This window comes from Bactrocera tryoni, unplaced genomic scaffold (genome assembly GCF_016617805.1).
Source record: "Bactrocera tryoni isolate S06 unplaced genomic scaffold, CSIRO_BtryS06_freeze2 scaffold_25, whole genome shotgun sequence".
In the NCBI taxonomy this organism is placed as follows: Eukaryota; Metazoa; Arthropoda; class Insecta; order Diptera; family Tephritidae; genus Bactrocera; species Bactrocera tryoni.
Window position 1 is genome coordinate 18362120 of NW_024395977.1, and position 9189 is coordinate 18371308.

Sequence of the window (9189 nt, forward strand, 5' to 3'; positions counted from 1 at the left end):
CTGCCCAGATTCTTTTTGTGTAGAAGCAGTTTGGGTGCGAAAGCAGCAACGACGTTTTTTGTTTTAATTAAATTTTGTTTATCGCCTTGCAGTTGGAGATCCATGTCGTTGAACAATTTACACAGGTCTGTCATGTAAGCTATATCATTCTTTGATGTTATGAGCTTGTCTTGAAATTCTGTATCTTTAGTTTCCAAGAACTCTATAACAGAGTCAAACAGGTTGAAGAATCGAGTCAGACAATTGCCTCTTGATAGCCAACGAACTTCAGTATGAAACAACAAACGATTGAAATCATCGTCATTAGTAACACAAAGCTGATGAAATAATCTATCATTCAAAGAGCTGTTGCGGATTTTACTGACTACTTTGATTACATATTGTAGTGATTGAAATAGTTTTTCACTTAAGTTTCTAGCAACTTATGTAATGTTGTCTATGAATAACGCAATGTACACCAAGGACATCTGGAATTTTATTTTTTAAGTGCGCTATGAAGCCTTTATGGCACCTTATCATAGCCGGAGCGCCATCCGTAGCAACTGAAATAATATTTTTCAAAGGAATCTCTTTCTCATCGCAAAACTTTTCCAATATATTGAATATGGTTTCGCCTTTTGTATCGGTCTCTAAATTTCTAGCAAATTATAGTTCTTCACATATTTTCTCATCTTTAATAAAACTCACGTAAAACAACAACAATGCTTCATTAGTTGGTAAAGTGGACTCATCCAGCTGAATTGAAAATTTACTTGACCTCAGGTGATCGCACAATGATTCTTTAATGTTTTCAGCCATTTCATCAATTCGTCTTTGCACAGAATTATTACTCAAAGGAATTTTTCGAATAATATCTGCGGCCGGTTTATGAAGCACAGTAGTTATTACTTCATTTATTGCTGGCAATATTAACTCTTCTCCGATGTTATGTGGTTTGCCTTTTTGAGCAATTAACAAAGAGATATTGTACGAAGCTCGAAGTCCGTCGTCATCGTGCTTAGCAGCCGCCGAAAATAGTTTTACTACACTTCGCTGAGTATTATGCTTCTTTTCTAGGTCTTGAAAATAAGCTACATTCTTGTCTCTCCTATCTGGATGCATTTTATTCAAATGATCTTGCAGCCTTGAAGGCTTCATTGCTTCATTCGAGAATGTTTTTAGACATAGAAGACACAAAAGCGAGGATGGGTTTGTGGGATTTTCAATGAATCCGAATTTAATGTATTCCGCACAGTATTGCCGTCTCTTCTTTTTTACTTCCGACATTGTTTTGCTTTGAGAAATACGTTTAACTTCGCGAGTAGTGTAAAGCAGGCGTAAGTAATGCCCATCTATTGCGCGCAAAACCACAAATGAGTATAAAATAAATATTACATTGTTTATATAGGAATGCAAGCACAATTTTTGTATAGTATTCCAAAAATATGAATTCTTATTTTTCCCAGAAATACATTTGTAAAAAAGGATCTTTCTCCTTTCCTTATTATCTTATTTTTCCTAGAATACATTTGTAAAAAAAGGATCTTTATCCTTTTCGTATTATCTTATTTTTCCCAGAAATACATTTGTAAAAAGGATCTTTCTACTTTTCTTATTATCTTATTTTTCCCAGAAATACATTTGTAAAAGAAAGGATCTTTATCCTTTTTTTTTTATTTTCCCCAGAAATACATTTGTAAGAAAGGATAAAAATCCTTTTTTTATTTTCCACATAAAAGATTTAAGGAGTTCAAAAGCTCAAAACGTGCGTAACATCAGCTACCTACCCGACGTCATTTAGCAAGTGATAAAATAAATTATTCAAGAGCTCAAAGCATTCGCTACATCAGCTCGAACCTACCTACCCTACACCTTTGCGCAAATGATTATATTATGATAACAAATGCCCACTTACAGATTTGGCAATGGCAATAGAAATACGTTTGACGGTTAGTATTCTATAAATTCTATCCTGTCGAGATGCCCCGTTATGAAACGGAGCGACCGATTGACATGATTTTCATTTTTTCTATATTCAATAAAATAGGACAGATATATGAACTACGCGGAGAGAAATATAGAACTGAGTTTGAGACACTCTTTTATTTCATATTAGTTGATGTTCACAAGTTGTTGTTGAGAGTCGAGAGCTCATGTAGTCGTTGTCTAAGAGGTCTCCTAGCTAAATAAAATTACAAATAACCCCCTAGGCCTCTCCACAACGCCCCCATTTTCTTTCTGGGTCTCTAACCGCCTCCCTTGATACCTGCAGCGCCCACAAGGGGGCGTTATCGCCCACTTTGGGAATCACTGCTTTAGAGAGTTGAAACAATTCCTGACGAAGCAACTGCTATCGCTATCGTCTCTGGTTGTCTTATTTTAGCAAGTATTACATTTGCAAAAAACGTTTTGCTAGTGCCCTTGTGCATCCAAAAAAATGTTGCTGTTGTTATTATTCACGCTATAACTCCCGCCCTTAATAGTATGTTGCAGCTTAGCAAATTGTTAACTGACTTTCTCTGTCTAAATCTAACATTCTCGGTTAAAAGCAAATAATGACTTTTTTTAATTTACGCTCGTAAGTGGGTCAAAAATTAATAGTTTCTTAATTTTTTTTACAAACCATTTTCATTAGATTAGCTTCAATGTGATTCAGGCCATTTTTCATTTCATGCAACGATTTAATCAGCTATAGCGAACAGACAAAAACCCAACCTATTTTTATATATAAGATTATACATTTTTTCGCTGTAAGGGGGGGTGCTTTTGGAATTTGTTCTGAGCAAATTTGATTATTTTAGCTTGAACGGTTTAGGAGGTTTGTAAAATATAACTTTTGCGGACAGAACCGTGTCCATTTTTTTCAAAATTAAATTTTTAAGAATCCTTCTGCGCTAATTAAAAACAACAGAATTTTATGGCAAGAAGAATTGGCAGAAAGTTATTTTTTCGGATCAGGGCAAGGTTTGTGTATTTATAATCATGGGGCGTAAGACAAATACGGTGAAGAACGGTGGTAAAGCAAGGATATAGGATATAGCTAGTAATTTTGTGGACCGAATGGAATTTATAGAATTCACCTAGCTTAATACTTTTAAAATAATGATGCAACCAGCTGAAGAATAGGGTCTTCGAAATGACTACAATTTTCTGCAGGATTATGCCTCGAATCCTACAACAAACATTAAACTTTGGCTACTCTACCAGAGAATGTATAAACATAGAGAATGTGCAATTTGAATTCTGTATGATGTTCGATTGGAGGGCTAACAGAGCTTATAAGATTGTAGAACGGAATTCACCATTATCGCTGCTATTTAGCAGAATTGAGCACGTTCTCTGGCAGAAATATGTAAAACGACTGATTTCATGCGAGAATGAATAAAGAGAAATGCTTTGAAGAAATATACAAAGTCGCACAAAGAATGTAAAGAAGCATTTTCTGAGTCACATATGCATGATTATCTTGTATGATATGAACCCTTTTTTCAGAAAAATGGTAAAAAATTTAATTTTTTTTACAAAATCGTGAAAAGTTAAATAAAAAATAACTTAATTTTGGAGCGGGAGCAAAAAATTAAATTCTGCGCCAGAGCATAGCGTAGCGGTAGCAAAAAATTGGGAGCGGTAGCACAGCAGAGCTAATGAAAATTTTCATGTGCTACAGCTCCCTCATGTGTTTGTTGTTTTTTTTCTTTTTTGCAATTTTCTGTCATCTACAAGTATGTACATATGTACATACATACGTATATCTAAATATGTATATAAAAGAAAATTGTTGTTAGTTACACCATTTATAACTGAAGCACGGCTGAACCGATTTGGCTTAAAATTCAATATAACTCATAAATACAAAAATCATATTTCAAATCATAAGCATTTGTCAAAATTGATGTAAGCATCATTTAAAAATTTTAGTAATTCCAAAATAGAAAGAAATAAGTAAAAATTTTCATATTCATACATGTTTAGTATATGGGTTATACTGATTTTTCTTCTGAACCAGGCAGTTTTTTTTTGGACTAACAAATTAATTGAGTTGCGCGAATTACTAAGAATGTGCCTGTGCCTAAGCGAATTTAAAAGATGCCGGTTAAGAAAACGTAAAAAAGGGGGAAAGTATTTGTAGTAATAGTAATTGAGTATTGTAATACATTTGTAAAGATGATGTTTTTGGTAATATAAAAATGGTAAATATTTTACATAATATAGAAAAACATTTTACAATTTATTCAATTATTGTCTAATTCACTTTATTAAAAAATTTCTAAAAATATTTGATTTTAGATTTATAAAGTCACTTGATGCAACAAGTGCCAAATTGATTTGCATAACATTTTTTGTTTGAATTATTCAATTAATTCAAATATTATGACAGAAAATAGCAAAAAATAAAAACAACAAACACATGCGGTAGCTGTAGCACATGAAAATTTTCATAAGCTCTGCTACCGCTCCCAATTTTTAGCTACCGCTACGCCAGAGCATAGCGCAGCATTTAATTTTTCGCTCTCGCTACAGCTATAGTTTTTTACCTAACAAAACTCGGAGCAGAGTAGAGCCCATACTTTTACATTGTTATGCTAAGACCTCAGTATATACAGTAATAAACCTTTTCTTTGTTTACATACATATACTCACCTCCAGAAAATCTTAGGGTGTTATATTGCACTTTTTTTTGCTACTTTCATGGTAATCAGGGTGTTGTGTTAGCATTTAAACTACATATAAATTTTAAATTTTGATGACCGAGACTTTAAAAGATATTAAATAATGCAAGTGTTTACGTTATTTAAATGATTATATTGAATTACTTTGCATATCTGTTCAATTTTATTGGGATATTAGTTGTTGTTTAATGTTAAATCAGTTGTTTTTTTTGTGCAATCTAAACACGCTTCAAGTATTTCCAAATTTTTGCATGCAGTGGGATACAATCCTGGGTGGTAATTTGTCGTTTGACATATACAAATTGACAACTCGTTAGCCGTTATAGGAAAACATCAATTGGAAATTGAGTTTGAAATGAAACATATGTCGAAGTTTTTAATAAGAATGCATATTAGTGTTAATAATAAAGTTTATATTAAAAATTGTAGAGCCTTTTTATTGCTGCGAAAATTCACAACCCGACGTTTTAAAATACTTTTTATAATATGTTTATTTTAAGTTGTAAAGGTGAAAATAGGCCTACTGGGGAACCGAACACCTAAAAAACGTCGGTAACGCGCTTTATTGCAAACCTCTGGGTAGGTGTGGAAAATGCAAAACTTAAATATTCAAAAATAAATGATCAAAAATAGTATACGGATGAGAATTAGAACGATGTATTAAAAATTCAGCTTCAAATGCCTAAATATCTTCTTTCTAAATAAAAATTATTGGTAATAATATTTCAAAAGCTTACGAATACAAACCGTTTTATGTTTTTTGTCTGTCAATTGTAAACAAATACATTCAGAAGAAAACTCACCACCGAGAAATCTAAAAACAGGGCTGCTTTTTATTAATAAGAACTCACTAAATAAAGAATATATTACTATCAGTAAATAATATTTTTATGGGCGAAACATGACACACTATAGCGTTTAAATCAAATATTAGTAAATATATGTCATTAATAAATTATTTCCTTTTATATTAAGCAACAATATTTATAATTTTCATTATTTAATAGAATAAATTTGCTAAGTATTTACTGCCTCAATATATACAGCACTGCGTTGCTACCTCTGAAAATCCAAGATGGCCGCTATTCACCCCTCAGAAAGCTACCACGAAAAGGTTATCTACTGTATATACTATATTATATATATTGTTATGCTAAGACTATGCTGTGGCTCCCGACAAAGTGAGAGCAGTAGCGATAGCAAAGCAATAATTCTAGAAATTTTGCTGCAACGGAGTAGTAAATGAGAACCCTGCTTACAAGTATTCATACGCCTGAAAAAATTAGAGCTAAGTCGCTAAAAACAGAAAGCACAAAACATCAAATGTATATGTACACATGTACATACATACATACATATGTGCACCAGAGTCCCTTATCTATCACAACCATACCAACATAAATATGACTTCAGCCAAACAAAGAAACACGTGTATGTGTATGTGGCTACAAAAAGTTTTAAAATATGAATGATGCAAAAACAGCAACAACATATGTATCAACACATCTTCCCGCACAAGTGTCGCTGCCCATAAACTATTTCTCGTCACGATGGCAAAACTGCTTAGAAGAAATGTTGCAACAATTTATTTTCATGGAAGAATAAAAGGCAAAAATTAAAAATAAATTCTGTCGAGATTCGAACCTGTGAACTCATCTTGACTTTTCAAGCGCTTACCGCCAACACAGCCATTGACACTTGTATAGCGTTGTCCTAATTATGGTTTGGTTATGCAAAAAAAAATATACTATGGTTGAAATAATTTTGTTTGAGTATAGAAATATGCTTTTGTAGAATATTGGCTTTCGGAAACATACAGCCAAATGTGCAAACGACATAATATACAAGTTAACGATAGCCTCCGCATAGAAACCTTACCCTAACTGTAAATAAAATTGAATCTTTTCACTTTGCAATTACATTGTGTCATAAATTAGAAATACAATTAACGTTTTTGATTACTTAAGAATTCGATATGCTTTTTCCGTTCTGACTCCAAAAATCCATTATTATCAAAACAATATCGCTCGCCCTCACAAGAAGGCATAACAATAACAATCGTAAAGAAAACAGAACGCTTAACGTTCTGCTGGAATTTGCTGTCGCAGCTAAAATTGTAATTAACTCTTTGTTCTGGATCCAATCAAGCTGATGCTTACACTTCAGCTTTAACTTTAAATAAATAAAACCAAAATGTATATATATTAGTATTTCTGAAATAAAGATTTGATTTGTATCTTGCAATCCACTAGAACCACACGTGTTCTCATTTCATCCGCGCGTTCGCGGATATAAAATATATATTTTTTTAAAAATTCCCTCGTTGCGGGAATTAATTAATTTACATACATATGTATGTATGATTGTTTCGCATTTTGCTTTTACGCCGGTTAAATCTCTATAAAAAAAATCAACTGAAAGGCATGATAAAATAAAATAGACTATGAGGGCAATTAATTTTTAAAAATTTTATTGAAAATTAAATAAAATTGAAAATACATGCAAATTTATATAAATTTATTAAAAACTGCAATGAAAAATAAAAAGGAAATTCATTTTATTAGAAATATACATATAAGAGAATATAATTTTAATAAAACACGATTTTCAGAATTTGTCTACCTACATCCACAAATTCTCACACAACCTAATCAATAAAGGTTAGGTCCTATTCACCAGCTTTTTTCAAACCTTGGCTCACGTGTACATACTACTTACTAAATTAATAAATACTAAAACTAACTTCCAATAACTAATAGTAAAACTACTACTAAAAACTATTTACAACTTAATTCTACCCTGAAAGAAATAAAAAGAACATTAACCGTGTTTTATTTGACCACCACAAGCAAATAGCTAAATCATGGACAAATAAAACACATTTAGCTTATTTCACATTTTCGCTTAAATATGCACTATGTTGGCAACGCGGGCAATAACAATCATTGAAAATTTTACAGCAGTCTTTAATGAATAAAAAATAGAAAAGCTACTTGATTTCATAACGAATATATATTGTTTTCTTTAACGGAAATATACAATCAAGCTTATCATAAAATGAACATTTTTTACATATGTACAAATCTTGAACAAATGCATACGTGTACATATGTACGTGTTTATATAAAACAAATATGTTGTAAAATTATAAATAATTTTATTATTTGATATTGAAAATGGAAAATCTTGCTCTAAAGTGCATTTTAAAATTAAAAAAATTAAAATTTATTAATTTCTTCGTGTTAAAATTGTAAGCAACTGATTCCGGCGATCTCCACTTGCTTCTCTCGCCAGCTCATTAGCAGGTTCTGGCTCCGGTTCGGCACTTTCAATTTGAGTGCCAATAATTGTAACGTCGTTTGTAATAATAGATATATTGTGCATAATGCATGCACTTGCAACTAAATTCGAAATTGCACATAAATTTCTGTGTTCCGTAAATTTAAGAAGCCTTCGGAAACGTCCATTCAGTGCTCCAAATGCATTTTTAACAACTATTCTTGCTGAAGAATGTGTTTTTTTAAAGCTGATTTGATTAGGCGTTAACGAACCCTTATCTTTAAACACCGGTATGAGATAATTTCTGCAAGGGTATGCCGAGTCCTCGATAATAAAAGTAGAATTTGGAAATAAACTTTCCATATTACTTTCCGCTTTTCTATAAAATGCTGACCTTTTTAGCACTCTAGAGCCATGATATGATCCGGGATCACCACAATAAATATCAATAAATTTTTTATCGGCATCGACAATGGCCGGTAGAACAACACTATAATTACGTTTACAATCAAAATATATATGTTTGTCTTTTCTTGGTGCATTAATTGTTATGTGGGTACAATCAATAGCACCAATAACACCTGGTATTTGTTTCCTTTGTAAAAACTTGCGAGTTGTTTCTTCCAACGCATCTCCAGTTGGCCACTTAACAAACTCATGGCCTATTGAGATAACCCACGCGACAACCCGACGAACAATCGCCCATGCTGTGAACTTCGTTACACCAAACAATTCGGCTAGTTGTCTGTAGGTAATTGTATTACTTAAATACCATATATACATACATGTACATCATTGTTTTAACAGAAATTTTGGCTTTTCCGGACTTCGTAGCAAAACGGGTTCGTTCACTTTCTTCATATCTTCCTGCAAAAAATACTCATACAGAAAAGTCTAATAACAAAAACAAAGCATACATATTAAGTCGAACTTGATTCAGCAGCTAAACCAGCAAAGATGGTCAATATTTCCAACTGGAAAACACAAAAAATTTAATTTTGTCTTAATTTTAATTTAAAATCCCTACTTACCGCATCTTTTATAAAATTTTCCATTTCGTGCACTTCTATACTTTTCATTTAAGTATATATTTTTCATTTGTTTACATTTTTATCTGTCAAAATGAGGGTTGTCGCTATTGCCAACTACTTTTTTTTGGGAAAAATCATAACTATTGTGAATGAAAAAAGCATTTTAACTGGCAATGCCTCTAGTTCAATACACAAGCTATGAAAGCTTATGACAAGCCAACGTATTAAAT

General features: G+C 32.1%; 1 pseudogene; it reads right to left on the bottom strand.

Annotated features, from left to right (window-relative positions):
* Positions 1 to 7877: 7877 nt before the first annotated feature.
* Positions 7878 to 8983, bottom strand: LOC120780776 (annotated as a pseudogene).
* Positions 8984 to 9189: the final 206 nt, after the last annotated feature.